Consider the following 17,393-nt stretch of genomic DNA (forward strand, 5'->3'; position numbering starts at 1 on the left):
GGGGGGGGAATTTACGGGCATCAGAACCGAAACACTTTGTTCTACACTCAGCCTCCCGTCTCTGCTCTCTCCCACAGCCCGGAGGCAGTACGAGAAGACGAGGCTTTATCCCACCACCTGAACTTCATTACTCCGCTCCCTCTTGACTTGGTACGTCTTGTATCTTGTCTTTTTTTTATTTTTTGCATAATTCACGGGTCAGGAAGTCAGGCCGCAGAACCTGCGATTCACCTGGGAGCTCGACTGGCACCGAGGATCCTTCTCTTACTTCCTCTCCCACAAAGTAAAAACATACGTCTTCAGCATTTCTCTGACTTATCAAATAATGCAAATGATCCACAGCAGGGTTTTGTATCAGTATTAGAAACTACCAACGAACCCACGAATCCCTACACGAATGTAAAAGCTGCACACGTTCCCGTGACGAGGCTAAAAATAAAATATCTTTCCTCTTGAGTATCACTGAACGGGACGTGGAGAACGACTGCTCCTAATGTATGGGCATTATTTCATGTGTAAGTGAAAGAGGCAGCTGGAGCTTTCGTTTGCTATATAGGGAAATTTTAACCAGAAAAAAAGAAATTGGTAAAGACTCCTAAGCGCCCTAAAATCCACCAGCTAGCTCTCACTCATTTCTCTGATCCCTTCAACCCATTCCACGCTGACGGGCATCACTGACAGCGAGTCCTCCCCTCCATCATGGGTCAAGCAATTCACCCCGAGCAGAGGAATTAAAGAAAGCAGAGATATCCTCAGATGTTAATCCCTTCTAAGATTCAGAAATGCTGTGATCTTATGATTTTTTTTTTTTTTTGTCTTCTTCAGAATTTGTTATTCAAAAAGAGTCTCTCACGATGCGGCTGTACGGCTTTGGTATACTGCTCTGGGAACAGCAGCGTGACCTCCGTTTGACCTCTGACCCGGAGGAAGTTGTAAACGGAGTAATCTGTCAGTAAAAGGCATCGACTGCTCCGAGGTCAGAGATCCGAAGAGCCTCTAAACGCAGGATGAGGTAAGACGAGGTGGTCGTATAAGGTGTGTGTGCGTGTGTGTGTGTGTGAGAGTCTCATACATGCTGCTTATCTGCGAGCCATCTTTCAAGGAAAATGAAAAAAGAAAAAAACTAACATAAAATCCACGTACAGAAACCAGAGGGATGTTTGAGTGACACTAGTTTGATGTTGCAGGTCTCCTGACACACGAGAGCATTTGGAAATAAGCCCCATGACAGTAAAAAGGCCCCATGAGCCTCTCTGTGACAGGCCGCAGTAAATGTCACAACCATGAACTCTCTCTCGCACAGACAAAAGGCACAACACGGAGCAGGTAACGCTCACTGGAGGCCCCCGCCGAGCCGCTACCGAGAGGCAGACTCAACGCAGCAGCTCCTGCAGATTGATATGTAGCGTGGTATTTTGGGAGGGAACTTTTATGGGGTGGAAAAATGTACATAGTCACTTTTCATGAGGGCCAGTAATGTTGAAATCCCTGCAGAGCAGCCATAAAATCATCATCCTGAGACGTTACACGAGTGTCGGAGCTTTTCTTCTGTATAAATGTTAGTGGATTTCACGTGGGACCGAATGGTGACTATGGGAAAACAAGATGATCTCTGGGTAATAAAGTTGTTTCCACTGAGAGTTATGGTCCCAGTGGAAGGTTTCAGTGTAAAATATGAGCGTTATAGAAAAAATTAACATTAAAAGTTTCAGATGGAGCCACTGAAGGACGACAGGTGGAGTTATCAGTCACACTGGGGCCGAACTAAGACATTTAAACTGATTCAGGCCCATGTGGTGCATTCAGGAGGACTGGGGATCCGCAGTGTTAAAACTACTGAAGATGTTGAGCATTTTCTACACCTCATGGTGCTTTTATTCAGGCATTAATGTCTCACCCCCAGCAGACCGTGATGAGCAGGACACTCGATGCCAGGAAACGTCAACAACATCTCTCTCGCAAATAAATTTCATTTCCAGCAGCAGGGTGAGTAACTGGCCCAGAATTTGTTTGTCTGATTCGTTTAAAAGTAAACACACTCGAGGTTTAAAGAACATCGTGACCTCAGCGTTCTCCTGCTGAGAGACAACGCTGTGGGACTGCGTGGGAATACTGAGCCAAGTTTTCACCTGTACAAGTACGTGTAAATATATATTTTGTTGTTGCAAATCAAAGAATCAGCTGATGTTCAGACAGCACTGTGCTAAATGGCGACTGCACAATAGATAGATAGATAGATAGATGTTGGTAAGAGACTCAACAAAAATCCCTTCATCATAATTTTAAAACAATTTTCAAGTGAACATCAAATGCAAAAACTGAAATTGTGACTCATGTCGCAACATCTGCCAAAATAACCACAGTGTGATTTGTTTATCTACATCATTCAGTCCTAGTGGAAACAAAATGACCCATGAAGAAAGAGCTTGAGTTACACTTGACTTATAAGTCGTTAAAACACAGAACAGTCGTCGTATGAATATAAATCATAATGTCCTCCAGGATATCTCTCTCAGCATCGGTCACACCATCAGTTGCAACCACACAAATGCACTAAAATAAATATTATCAGTCACATGTGAGGCTGAAATCTTACCTGCTCTTCACTGATGTCACTGAGTTCCTGTTTGAAGCCGCAGCCCAGTGTCGTCCACCTGTTAGAGGAGATACACAGTGATGATGATGTTAAACACGACAGCCACACACTCAGTCATTAGTAGCTCCACCTGTGCGCCACCCGGCAGCCATCTTGGAAAATAAACAAGACCAGGCTCCTCTCTAAATGAACAGGGAGAGTCTTAACTTTACTTTCAATGGTCATGAAAGCTGCTTGTACAGAGTCACCAGTCAAATCTGATAAAAACTTTGGTGACTTTGCCCTAAAATAAGGTTTGAAAACACCATTTTTTCCACGTTGTACTTCGACTACGCACGCACAAGGTTTCATGACACCAACCGTGCACAAGTGCAACAACATGATTAGCTTCATAACGGCTGTTACAAAGCAGAAGATTGGCTGTTTTGGGGGATGGGTGGGAGACTGTCAATAAAGATGGGCGTCGCCTCTGTGATGTCACCCATAGGTTTCTGAAGCTCAGAGTGAGCTGCTCCACCGTTGCCATCTTGGCAGAGCCTGACTCCGCCCCTAACTCCCGGCTAATCCAAAAATGGAAAAAGAGGTGGAGCATGTGTGGAGATGAGACTTTAAAGCATGTTGGTTTGTGGCAAGCGTATGCTCACCCACCTGTCACTCAAAGAGGCCACGCCCTCAATCCTCCATAACTTTAGTCCTTAATAAAATGTAAACAGGTGAGTTATATAAACAGGTGTCATGAAGGAGGAAATTAGCTCTAGAGACCAAAACAGTTTTTGTACCAGGCTGTAAACATGTTTATTTCTGCTGTAAAGTTGGACACTTTAACATGGGAGTCTATGGGGACTGACTCACTGTTGGAGCCAGACTCTAGTGGCCGTTAGAGGAACTGCAGCTTCATGTTTCAGCTCCCGAGGTTGACACTTGGGCGGGACATGTGTCATACGACCGTCTCTGATGATACTGAGAGGTGTTTCTAATATTCTCTTCTACTGAAAGTAAACAGGAAGGACAAGAGATTAGAAGCCTCCCTGGTTTCAAACGAGCTCCATCTGTTTCATCTTCCATCTTTCTCCCTTTTGATTGACAGTCCGTCAAAGCGTCGAAGCACAGCCGCTGAAAGCTCCAACGGTTCCTGTGGATCATGATGCTTGGACGTGATCTCCTGTTTTCTCTGGGGTTTTTTCTGTTTTTTTTTCCTCTGGCCCGGGCAACAAACTGCCAAGATGCATGTAATCAAGCAGCCAATAAATACACAGGAATAGCACGACAAGAATGTTCACACAGTTAATGTGGATCTCACAGAGCGCCAACAGCTCTGTCAATCCCACTGGGATCTGGGAGAGGGTACGACGGGGAAATGGGCACATTCCAGTTCACCGAAGAAGACTTGATTTTCTGCACCTCGGAGCCGAACCATGTGGAGCCAAGTGCTCCAGAGTGATATCAGACATTTAAAGAGGGGAAACAAAGTGAGGGTGATGCTAGCTAAGGGCCAGCTTGTTTGCATAGGTGTGAACTTAGTTACTTGAGGGCTTTGCAAGCCATCTGATTTTATTATCTTGCACAAGCAAACACAAAAACACACAAAGACGAAGACACTCACACACGCTCCCAGCATGCATATTCTTTTATGTTCCTTGGAAGAAGAACCGGAGGTCAGCAGATATAAATCTCCCAATAAGCTGAGAGAGACTGAGATGAATTAAGACGTATTGTTTTTCATCAGCTGGACTCATGGTTTCACATAGAATCACCGTGACTGAACGGTGCAATAACAACCTATATTTCATGATGTATAGTGCTTCATTAAGTTGCTGAATCACTGAAGAAACAGCTCCCGTCTGCGCAGTTTAATAAACATAATTCTTTCCCATGTGATAAGAGGACTACAAAACCTTTCCAGGGAAATGACGCTGACATGAAGTCATGCCGTTGCTCCCGGCTACTCTAATGCCAGCATCAAGTGTTTGGTTAGAAAGAGCCAACAACAACAGCAAAACCCTCTAATTCTCATTATCTCTTTGTAATGATGAGGACAGAGAGCATCTTCTCTCACCTCCAGGTCCAAGAGGAAATTATTCCTCCTGACGTCCAGGAGCAGTGACGTTTCAAAAAGGAAAACTTCGGCCTTTTTGGGATCATACACATTTATTCATATCTAACTTTTCCCCCTGAGTGATGGATTTCATGTACATTCTGTTCCAGGATACAAACAACAAAGCCATTACCCAGTGGAAGAATTCACAGCCTCTTCCATGCCCATTCATCCAGACCATTGCTCACTCTTTGACAGTTTTACTTTGGTCTTTTTCAGCCTTGTTATTTTGATCTATGTACGCACGCTGCTTAAGGCAGAGTTAGACCGAGAGGATTCAGACCGGGAGAACCCGAGACCTCTTCCGCCTCAGATTATTATTACAGGCACATCGTGTACCCAAACATCACGGCTCTCTCATTACCACGGAGCGGTCGCACTCTGGTGCTTCTGCGCAGGAGGTTTTTCTGGTCGGGTTCGGCGATACTGATGTGTGTTTTTGTGGATGCAGTAATTTAATTATTGTGTGTGTGTGTGTGTGTGTGTGTGTGTGTAGGGGATGCTGTTCATCAGAGGAAAGGAGTTGTCAAAGCTCTTCAGATGTAAAGATGTGTTTCTGTGTGTGGCTCCCTGTGTTGTTTTATCTTGTCTGCCGATATTCAATAATGTCAAATTTATCAATATATCATATATAAATAAAATGAGATTTCCCATCATGTGCAATATTTTTCATAGTATCATCCCATCTCTCTCCAAAAAAATAACTTTAAACAAACATAACTTTGGATAAACTCAAGGCCACCTTTAACTCAAGGTCCACTTACTAGCTTTTTCCAAGGCAGGTCTTCATCTGCAGAAAAGCTTTCGGAGAAAGACTCAAATGCAGTTTAAGTTTTCAGTTCTGTGCCACAGCAAAGATTTACTACAGTCAAGGGTCAGTTTCTAGACTTATATTCTAACAACAAGGTATGAAGTAAAGCAGGTGTACACACAGGTGAGAGGAAAAACCGTCTGGAACAGGAGAAAAGGAACAGGTGGGAATGACTCCTAATGAGGTAAGTCTGGGACAGGTGTGCAGGAAGGAGCGGGATCAGGTGACTGACAGAGAGCAGATGACTCTGAGGTCATCTGGTGGACAGGTGAGGAATGACGAGCTCTCGACTTGTTCTCATTTAAATGCAAAGGGAGACTGAGGGGAATTTTACTGCTGCACGGACGTCATCTGATTTCCTCTCTAACAACATTTAAACTGACAGACGGAAGTTAAAATAAGGTAAAAAGCTGTTTGACTTATTTTCTGAGTCCTCAAAGACATTAAAACAGATACAACATGGCCTCCCCGTCCCCGTCATTCTCTCCTATGACACTTTGAGGAAACATATAATTTCCTCACCGCGGTTCACAGCCGGTGTCACGAAAGTGCTGCTCAATTACCAGTCTTAGTGGCAGGGGGAGCGACCGACCGCGACGGCGACCACAAAAGAACCAGGTAGCATTCAACGGGAAACATCACCTCGGGCCAATTACCCATGAGCTCATATGTTGCCAAAACAGCCATTAATCCGAGCGGCGAGCACACGGAGGGCCAGTGCTGCTTCCAAGGACCTTCCGCCAAGGGTCAGAGGACTGTCGGGGTCAAAGACAGAGGAGGACGAGTGTGAAACAGAAGAATCGATCCTTCATCCTGGGACCCCTTTCTCACAACACGTGATGAGAGCACAGAAACTTGTTCAATCTCCTCTACATTTACACTTTGTGCACTTGAAACACTTTCCAGAGCTCTCCGCCGCTCTCTGTCCCTGAGCCGCTGTCATATCTGGACGCACAATAATACAAACCAGTTACGAGAGGAGAGCGTGACGCGCCGCACACTCTCCTAAAGGTATGTGCGAGGTGACGAACGATGAAGGCTTAATACATATAAAAAATGAACACAAGTGAAACCAGACTTCATACCTCGCTTCAGTGTGTACAGTACTGGAATCTACTGGGAGCAGCGTGTCCCGTCATCACAGAGGTCAGCCGGAGAATATGAATATAAAACAACCAGACGAGTGTTTGTGGGATTGGAGGGAGGCTGGAGCGAGGGACGTTATCTTCACATCACAACACGCGCTTGTTTGACAGGAAACCGGCCATGGAGAGTTTAACCCTCTTATTACATATCACCCTGATAATGTCAGTAAACTTACACGGCCTGGTATAAATCCATTTCCAGTTTCCAAGGGGAGTAATCAACAGTCGCAGAACAAAATACCTCTGGATGCAGCTGGACAGACCTACAACCAATCAGAGCAACGCAACCTGTGATGTCACTGATGTACCCTGACAGTAGGGCAGCAAACACATCTTTATATCAACAACTGTTGTTGTTCTTTTAGAGAAAATATAACATCCAGTTCATTTAATCACAATTCAGCAGGCGGCAGAAAATGCCTCCGTGTTGCTCCTCTGTCAGTCATCGTATCAAACCCACGCCACTGCAGATAAATGGTTGTGATTGGTAAACATGAGCAGTCTGGTTTCCAGACTTTAACGTACAGTCTTTGGAGAAACCTCAGAGGAGAATATTGTAAAATGTTCCTTTAAATGTAACGTGACAATTAAATGTGACGAAATGTAACGAGAGTGTAAATATTTAAACTCAGTAAGTTAGCTGACGGTTACGCTTTAGCTTCCAATCCCCCAAAACCAGGACCCTTAAATGTACCGGACATTCATGCACGAGCACCTGTGCAACGTGGTTTTCATAAGTCAAGACTTCACACAAAAAATATAACCTCATACAACTGAGGACAAACAGGGATGTGACCTGGAGTGGCGGAGGGATACGACCACGAGGAGGTGATTCTAGCTGGGTTCTTTTTTGTGCACTCGCCTCTCAGAGAGACTGTGAAGTACGCAGCAGGCGCTCTGACTGGACAGGTGTAACTAATAACATCAACAATGGCTCTGATCCACTGACGTGTCCCGGGACGACGTGTCAGTGAAACAGCATGTGCAAACTCAGGCTGCTGGAGCTGATACACCTAAGTGGAATGCAGCAGTCATTAATTATTGTTATAAACTGCACCTGGACTTTTCCTGCTCAGACATGTTAACGTGAAAAAGAAGATGGCGGAACACAGGGTTGGACCGGGGGCCTCAGATTAAAGACTATTATCATCTATCTCAGATTGTGACGAACAAAGATGAAAATATTTCCAGAAATAACATTTGAATTAAATGACGTCAGAAGAGGATGAAGGGAAGAAGCCTGGACACACCTGAGGTAACGTGTCGACAGCGTAGCAAGCTAGTGTCACTGTGCAGGTCAGGAGGACGTTTGTGTCGGTGTGGCCGAATAAATGATGAAATAAACAAACAAATCAGAATCTGTCGTCGCTCATTACTGTTAATTAATGCGGCGTTGGTAGAACTGAACGAAGGACTGACGTGCTGTCGCAGGTACGACGCCGCCGCAGCCTGTTGCTTAAGTAGCTATAAAATATTCAAAATAATTGGTTTAATTAGCATAAAGACAAACTGCACATGAACGGATGGGATCGACTCAACTTCCTGTAAATATTAACTGTAAATACAAATGTGGCTGGAAGCTCGACGCTCCATTAGCCGCTACTAGCATAGTGAACCCACATCTCCAACTGAACCGTCACTGCTGGTCCTTAAAGCTCCAAACAGTATGAGTGACTCGACCCCCTGGCAGGACGCCCACCCCCCACCCCTCCCCCAAGAGAGAAGCTTTCCCCCTCCATGACCAACCAGCTCACTGACATGGTCCCCGTCCCACGAGCAGCTGCTGATTCATTTGGTGAAATAATTCGGGTCAGTCGGCGCACAGACAGAACCTCTGCGTTCAGATGAAAGCATACCAGCGCACCTCCGACACACCACCGCTCACAGTCCGTCGTGACTCAGAAGCTGAGGACCTCCAGCGTGGCCGCCAGAGGGTGCATTCATCGCACCGGGTCCCTCCCTCCGTCCCGCCAGCTCAGCAATTAGTTAATTATCTGTAGCTCCCTGTGACAAGCAGCCAAACCACTGAAATGTAGACGCTCTAAACTGTGGCTGTGCAGGAAAAAAACCCCTCTTAACATGTCTAAATCATACCTTTCATTAAACACAGTTCAATGGTCTGTTTACACGAGGCCGGGGTGTCCACCAAACAAACACCAGCGCCGCACTGTTGGTTTGCCAGAGAGGCAGATAAATGTTTGTTTGCTCTGAGTCATCGCAGGGGAATGCAAGCTGTTTAGGGCGGGATGCTGCTGATATTCTGTTTGTGTACGTGTGTGTGTGTGTGTGTGTGTGTGTGTGTGTGCGTGTGTGTGGCCATGAATACACACACATGTAGCATGTGATTGGCTGTACATGTGTGTGTGTATACATTGTCACTTAGGCCCAACAGTATTTACACCAAACATGTGTGAGCACTTGAGGGCCACTGTGTGTAAACTCTGTGTGAAAACCAATTTAGCATAGTAAATATGAAACGGTGAAATGTTTATGCAAATGTAATTAGCGAACTAATGGGCTTTCACATCAACAAGTATTGATTGAGAACATCTGCTTGATGTGTGAGATCATTACATTCTTCAACAAAGGTTGCATTACAACACCCAACGTCTAATCAGGCTCGGAGAGCGACGCCAGAAACCAGATAACACAAGTTATAGAAAAATAACAGCTCGTCACTCCATCACTGCTTTTCACAGAGACTCTGAATCTGATCGGACTCACCGGCCATTAAAAAGCCTTTCTGTAAACACTGCATCCTATTGCAAACACTGTATATGTGTTTGCAGCAGATGTGATCTTCATCAGTGCCGTGAATTTAACCGTGGCCAGATGGTCGGGTAACATTCCTGTGACGCCAAATCTTAAACACTAACAATCACAAGTACAAGTGCATCAGAGTGGGGATCCAGAACCGTCCCATTGATCCACTCTCACGTTAAGAAGAGAGCAAAGTCATTTTACCATCACGCCAGAAATGCTTTAAAAGCGGCGTCACTGTTTAATACAAAGCTGCTGGAAGAGATAACAAACACGTTTAGAGACAACACCAAGAGATAAACACGTTTAAGGAAGGAAATGGTGTCAGATAAAGAAAGAAAAATCCATCCACACATTTACCTTCCAGGTGCCGTGCAAACATTTCACGACTTAACCCTCTGGAGCAGAGCGCACCAGCAGGGCGGGAAAAACTAGGTCTTAACCTTACACAGAGTGCACCAGACGTGACTGACGGTTGTCATGGCTACGACTGCGTCCGGTGGGTTTTGTCCAATCACAGAGGAGAATCAGAATCGGAATCAGGTTTGTCGCCAAATTGTTTTTCACACACGAGAAATTCACTTTGGTGTTTCAGTTCATGACAATAAATATAGTAAGAAGAAGAAATATAAAGAAAGATAAAGCAAAAGCAAGTCCTGCAGGTCAGACAGCTTAAATATAAACAGAAAAACTTTACAATAAAATATTCATATAAAATATATAATCCAATAACACAAATATGTGCAATATGACTCTCATCTTAACGTGCTTTCATTATTTATTCTGTTTTTCTTCTTGGTTGTGTGATTAATATTTTCCCCGTTTTTGTTACCATGGATACTGGTCTGACTTTACACCTGCTTCATACTAGACGTAAAAGTTAGACCCAGGTGCAACACGTACAGGGCGTCAGTCTAAGTGGCGTTCCTGAGAGATCGCACTCACAGGAATGTGGGGTCAAACCTTGAACTTTGAAAAGTCCATCTTCGAGTCCAAGTGAATGTATCTGCCATATTTGGAGACATTTTCTTGACCTTCGACCTTCTATCTGTCTTCCATCTCACCAGTTCATCTTTGAGTCCAAATGGACATTCGTGCCAAATTTGAGGGGATTCTTTTGACGAGTTCCCGAAACGTCGTGTTCACAAATCCAAAACTATGTTAAGTGAGGTCACAGTGACCTTTGACCTATGACCACGAAAATGTAATCAGTTTATCTTATGGTCCAAATGAAAATTTGTGCTAAATCGGAGGAAATTCCCCAAAGGCGTGACTGAGATATCACGTTTCCCAGAATGGGACAGACGGACGACCTGTAACACCTCTGTCCCCAGCTGTCGCTGGCACGGACACATAACAATGGCGGCTAGAAATACTATTTAAAAAAGACCCTTCTGATACAGACTTAAAACTTAAAGTGAGGATGAAGAAAGTTACTTTCACTTTCAGGGAAACATCTTCACATCACAGAGTTTCATTCTGAAGTTGCATCATTGAAATATTCCAGACAGTTGGACGGATGTACCGACCACATGAAGTGTGGACTGATCCATCATCGTGTCCCGGTCGTGCAGCTGCTCGCGCTCATTTCACAGAGTTAAGTTTATGTTTAATGGCCTGTGATGAGCAGTAGCTGGATCCTGATCACAACAACACAGAGAGATTTATTCACAAACTTGTGAGGTTTTCAGACAAACAGTGTCTGTTTCTCGTTAAACCTGAATGATTGGAGAGTAAATGGAGCCGACTGTATTGATCCTCACACAATCTATTTCCTGCACTAACTGTCATCTGCTGCAGCGTTACTCCACATCTGAGCCTTTGAAGTCAGAGCAGGGCTGCAGCAGCAAGCGAGCACCCTGCACAGGTATGAATGTGGGGGGGGGGGGGGGTTTGCGAAAAAGGTTAAAAGACTTGAAGGCATCTCGGTGGATTACGTCTCATGAACTCAATCCCTTTAAGCCGTGTCACAAACCCACCAAAGTATCAGACAGATTCCGCCGCAAGAATTCATAATGACATCTTAAAACCATTTTGCGCACAGCAGCAGAATAAACTCATTAAAGTTTGCAAAGGTGTTGCTTAACCTGCCAGATCTGTCTGTAACTTTATCTCCGGGGCTTTTTGATGCTTCGCTCCAAATTTTTCAAAATCTGACCTCTTCGATCGGAGGTCGACGCCCATATTAGGCACCAGACGGCCGCCGCTCATCCTCACTGTCATTTAGATATTAAAAAAAAAAGCTTTAATTGCAAATGCTTTGATTAGAAACAAACGGGTGAAATAGCTAAAAAAAGAAAAGCTTTCAACATCAGTTAGGACATACCTGTACGGCTGCAGAAGCTGAGCTCAGGTCAGTGCTGCTTTGTGCGGATTATCTCTAGTTTGATATCATTACTCTCCCTCCCTGTCCTGCTGCTGAATCCATAAACCTTCTTCTAGTCTGTGCTCTTCTTGTTTCCCTGCTGTTGATCATGGGAGTCATTCTTTCCAACCCCCCACCCCCATGTTTTTACTTGACCGGGCAGGTGGCATCCTCTCGCCTATACGCTCCATGCGTCGGCTCGTACGTGACGCGGCGCTCGCTGAGTCAGGAGATCTGAAGCCCTCATATCTCTCTGTCTCTCTCTCTCTCTCTCTCTCTCGGTACAATCCTGCTACTGTGTGCCTCCATCCTGCCAACATGCCAAAAGCACTCCCTGCTTTACATGGGACAATGCAATTCATTTCACTTTGAATTTACAATACGTATGGGGAGGTGCAGGAGAGATGTGGCCATTAGCACATGCATACGCTCCTACAGCCTGAATTTTACATAAGAGATATGAGCAGACCTGACAGCAGCTCTCACAATACCATGTAAAGTAACAAAAGCACAACTGCAGGATCAAAACAGATGTTTTACATCTGGACTGACTTCTGCATAATCTAAACACATTACTTATTATTGCAATTACTCGTGTCTTACAATGTAATTAGACATCATAGGAAAACCCATAGGCTGCATTTCAACAACACAAATTATGTAGGATGTGTGCGCCAATTCAGTTTACTGGAACTCTAATTGGACACATGTGGTCGGATGTGTCCAAGTCCTAATTCATGAGAAAGGCAGTAACATGCAGCCAGGCTGTGTGGCATTCAGCTGCATGGACTGTCAGTGAGAGGTGAAACGGAGGGCGTGAAGCTCCCAGCCGCCCCGACTGACCACAGTTTAACCAGCTACATGTACATGCCATAAATCTTTAATGGTCACATCACAAAACTCTGTCGTAGCTTGTCGTCGGTGGTATTTGGCCGTGCACGTTGTTTTGGTTTAAAGGAGCTATTTGTCAGTTTTGCAAATGCTACACAACCAACATTAGCATCATCGTGCCAAGAGCGTCGGTGACTCAGTATCGGGCCGGGGCTAGCTGGTTAGCATGCTAACTACAGCACAAGAAAAGAAGTGATAGAAATAGACTCAAAGCAAGACAGCTGTTGGGGAGTAAAGGAATGAAGTTTGATGCTGAACCCACAACGTTTATTCTAGACTGGTGAGTGAACAGCTGTTGATGCTAATGCTAGCTATGTAGCAATAACAAAAACTTACATATAGGTCCTTTAATTTAAAAAAAAAAAGTTTTTTGTATTTGTCACACTTAGTTTTCTGCTGCCACCACAGTCTGTAACTTCTGCCTCTGTCAATCGAAACAATAACAAAAGACGGCCTTTTTTTTGACATTGTGAAGCAGTGTGGAATCATGGGAGTTGTAGTCTTCACCACAATTGATATTTGTGAGGTTTGGATTCCTTCAGTGTCTTCTGGTTCAGGAGGTTTTTACCTTTATCCACAGAGGTGTCGTCCTCTCCACAACAAACAGACCAGGGGATGAAAACCAGTAGAAACACTGAATAAAACAGATTCACATTTAAAGCGTTTCAGCGACGCCGTACGGAGGACGCGGGACGTCTCAAGCTTTGACTTCCGCTAACCTTTGTTTCGATTGTTTTTCTGATAACTTATGATCCAGATGTTCAGGAGGTTTTTACCAGCAGCTGAATTATCCACAGAGGTGTCGTCCTCTCCACAACAAACAGACCAGGGGATTAAAACAAGCAGAAACACTGAATAAAGCTGCTTCAGATTAAAAATCAGTGATTCACCGACACAGTTCAGCGGACATAAAACGCCTCCAGCAGCTGGGAGCTGAGCTGTCGAACATTTCCTCAGCTTGTTCCTCTGATGACTTCAGGTCCAGACGTCCGATGACTAAAATCATCTGGTTCAAATAATGAGCTGAAAACCACTGAGGTGTGAAAAAGTGAATGTGGCTTAAAAAATAGATAAAATCAATGTTGAGCTTCTGTCAGACAAACACACCGACACGGGATCATAGAGGATGTGATGTCACTGACAGGCGATCCAAATGACACGGAGCGTTCCCATGAATACCATGTTGTTTGCATGTGGGGCTTTACAGCGACCCACACACTGCCAGACTGATGCAGAGAAGAAGAGGAAACATCAACACGTGTGAGTGTTAAGTGAACATGAGAGAGGGAAACTACAGAGAGAGAGTTATCAGAGGGAGATTAGAGGACCAACTGTAGGACCAGAGCAGCTGAGACGTCAGACCAGCTACAGGACTGGAAAACAAAGACCTTGATATAAAGGAGCCATAAAGTGACATAAACAAGATGCTGGAGTCAGCAGGTTAAGGTGACCAACAGATACTGATGATGGAGATTAGAGAGGAGAGCTCTTTGAAACACGAGCTCAGCACTCAGCCTGAGCTCTAACAACTGACAACACAGCCGACCTATTTAAATGATTTGTCTCCTGCCATTTGAATGATCTGCCTCCCAGTGAAAGTCGACACTGTGCTGCGGCTGCTGCGGCTGTAATCTGCTCAGACCAACACGCCGGCTTTTCTCAAACGTATGTTCAAGGTTAAAACTACGGAAGTGACATATTCGGCTCGACTCCAGTGACTCCAGGTCTCCTCTGGATCCCAGGCTCCGATGGAAAAGATGGAGGATGCAAACACACACACACACACACACACACACACACACACACACACACACACACACACACACACATGTTGCTTGTACACACTAACATTTTCATTTCTCAAGATGAAAATACAATAATTAAAGTAAAAAGTGAATAAAAGCTTTGATGAAATGTGTTTGCGGACAGATTAAAACGACTCAGTGAGAATATAAAATAACGCCGTCACAACCTACGTCCAAATCTATGAAACCAATAAACCCGAGGTTTCCTTTAACGCTCTCCAATGTTTTTCGTTGCTAAATCCAGACGGTGAACAATGAGGCTCATGAACTACGAGAACTTCGCTCTGATGGACGAGAGATTCAACATAAACACTCATTTGACTGGAGTTCAAACATGATACTGAAATTAACTCAAATACAATGTATAACTTCATCATCATCATCATCATCATCACCAGAGACTCATACAGCGCCGCTGCACAAGGGAACATATGTCCATATATTATCTTTATTTAGATTCATCTGCTTCCTCATTTCCACTTTATACTTGTGTAATCTCTATTTTTGCATTTTACTGTATTTAATTGTATTTTAATTCTATCCCTCTCTCTCAGAGGAGCTGTAGCAGGAGTGTCTGCTGCTGCGACAGTGTGACGTCACCTCCTGCAGGTTGTAATACCTCCATGACTGTCACATGACCACCTCTCACTTCAGTCACAGACCGAAAACATTTAACATCTATCGTTATGTCAAACAATTCTCTGTCGCTCTGCGTCACAGACACACTGTGTCCTGATGACATGTTGCTGTCTGCTCATCTCCATCAGCTTCACTCTCACTCTCTGGACGAAGGGGTGAGCGAGCTCAGGTAGCTGCAACAACGACGGCTCGATCTCACACGGACTCAGAGAAGGAACGAGTGTATTGTGTTGCTGCAGACTGACGTGAGCTCGGTGAATGTAAACACCAGTCTGGTTTAAACAAGTGGAAAAATTAAATAAAAAAACCTTTTTCCACAAACCTCACAACACGAGCACAACACCTGCAGCCATAGTAACCGTTCACATCAAAGACGGCAACAGCTGATGATGAAAATGAGATTAACATTTCAATGACAAGAACTTGAGTCGTTGAGTCCAGAACAAAAAGACTAAAAAGTGGCTGAAGCTAACGCACATTACAAGACTTGAACTAAATCAGAATCAGGTGCCAAAACGAACACTGCTGTCCAACAGTGTAATGTGAAGGAGGAGGAAAAACACTGGAGAGCCTCTACCTCAGACCCTGCACCACAGTTAATGCCTATTAATAGCACATCTCGCTCTGTAGTGCTTTATCTGTGGGGCAACACACTGCTGTGGCCTTAAGTTTCCTTAATGTACAGCACTTCACTTATCAGTCGCACAAAAGCTTTTGGCCCGTTTCCTTTTCCTCGTGTCGACTGCGCTGACCTGAAAGAGCGAGCGAGAATTCTTTTATTCTGGAAAAATCACACGGGTAATGTTTGTTTTCTAGCTGGGATACTGCAGGCTGTGAGACCGGGACACTTCCTCGCAGAGAGCTTTTAAAACTCCGAAACGTAAACTGTGTCATTACTCTAAATTGGGTTTTGCCCCATGCCCATAATAGTAAGTAAACAAGTTCCAAATCCACGAAAATATATGAAAACGCTGCGGCCTGAGCTCGCACTGCCATGCACCGCAATCATGTTATTAATGGAAGAAACCAGATTGTTTGGATATCATATCCCCATGATAATTAAATCCAAATGTTTTGAAACTAAAGCTTATCCAGTACATGACTGTTGGCTGTATCACAGATGAATTGATTCAGTGTACGTAAATAAACACACGGATAAGCGGGTTTGTACACGACTGAAAGCAAACACTAACTATGTTTTTCTGTAAATCCATAGAGGCGAGTTATCGTATTGTTATGACATCAGAGTACCCTGGTGAAGAGTGAGTTAACCGGGACAGAAGAAGAAAGACGATGGACTTCAGCTCCTCAGATCTGCTCCCACAATATCACAGTTTCCACAAAACACAGCACACGGCGCGAGGTCTGTCAAACGCGTCTTGGCTCGTCGCTCCATGTTCCTGTGTGTTATACAGACAAGTAAAGCTCTGAACCTCAACATTAGTCTCATAGTTTCACTCACCAACATATGCTGCCTGGGCAGCTGCTTTCCATAAACAGTAATTGGATTCACTTGTTTTAATTTACTTCACTACTGTAGGCTCCGTCCATAACTCACTTCAGATACGTGAGGAAAATTTCACGTCCAATTTCCTGCACAGTAATTACCCCAGGAGGAGAGAAGTGAGTGTCCTCACACCCGCCGCCAACGCCACTGCCGCCCGCCTGCCTGCTCCCACATCCACCAACTGTAAAGCATGCAAAGCACACGGCCTGCCACCACGCTGCTTTGCATAATGCAGATCTGACAGTGACTTCCTTCCTGCTGTTGCTGCCGCTGCTGCTGCTGCTGCTGCCAGCGTCGCTATCAATGGAAATAGCTGAGCGTCTCCTGGAAGAGTGATAATGACACACCCATGAAAGTGAAGACATCATCACTGAGACAGTTTAAACGCACACTACTGTCCTGGTGTTGAGTCTGAGGATGTTGTTAATTTTTGGATCATATTCGGGATCTTTGCGTCACTCACATCCCTGTTTAATTTCCCGTTAATGATTCTCATGTGGGGCGTCCTGCTGGTGTCATAGCTCATCTCTCTCTGTCAGCTCGTTAATAAAAGACATAAAATAATAATTATTATAATGAAAACAATCATTTTCCTGTTACACAGGTTTCTGATCATCTCACACTGCTCTCTACTCAGGCGCAATACTTCATTTATATATTATTTATTATTGCGCAATATGATGCATATTTTCTTTTTATATTATTTATCTTATTATATTAGAATTTATCTGTGTCTTTTTGTTGCTATGCAGAGTTCGACAGTGGCAATAAAGGCTTTG

General features: G+C 44.3%; 1 protein-coding gene and 1 long non-coding RNA gene across 3 annotated transcripts in view; one reads left to right on the forward strand and one right to left on the reverse strand.

The window, feature by feature from the left end:
* The window catches only part of LOC147818186 (uncharacterized), a 12,357-nt gene extending 8,977 nt beyond the window's left edge, over nt 1-3,380 (forward strand). Inside the window, exon 3 of the long non-coding RNA XR_015438235.1 lies at nt 3,310-3,380. This is a non-coding gene — a long non-coding RNA (uncharacterized LOC147818186). The remainder of the gene's footprint in view (nt 1-3,309) is intronic.
* Nucleotides 1-16,647, reverse strand: part of myocd (myocardin) — a 109,354-nt gene extending 92,707 nt beyond the window's left edge. For both annotated transcript variants that reach the window (XM_087178329.1, XM_087178327.1), the window contains exons 1-2: nt 16,570-16,647; nt 2,597-2,654 (exon numbers count right to left, since the gene is read on the reverse strand). The gene's annotated coding sequence lies outside the window, so the exon portion shown is untranslated. The remainder of the gene's footprint in view (nt 1-2,596; nt 2,655-16,569) is intronic.
* Between the last annotated feature and the right edge of the window lie 746 nt (nt 16,648-17,393).

Source organism: Seriola lalandi, unplaced genomic scaffold (assembly GCF_002814215.2).
Source record: "Seriola lalandi dorsalis isolate HSWRI2012SDOR001 ecotype SW California unplaced genomic scaffold, Sedor1 jcf7180002054683, whole genome shotgun sequence".
Taxonomy (NCBI): domain Eukaryota; kingdom Metazoa; phylum Chordata; class Actinopteri; order Carangiformes; family Carangidae; genus Seriola; species Seriola lalandi.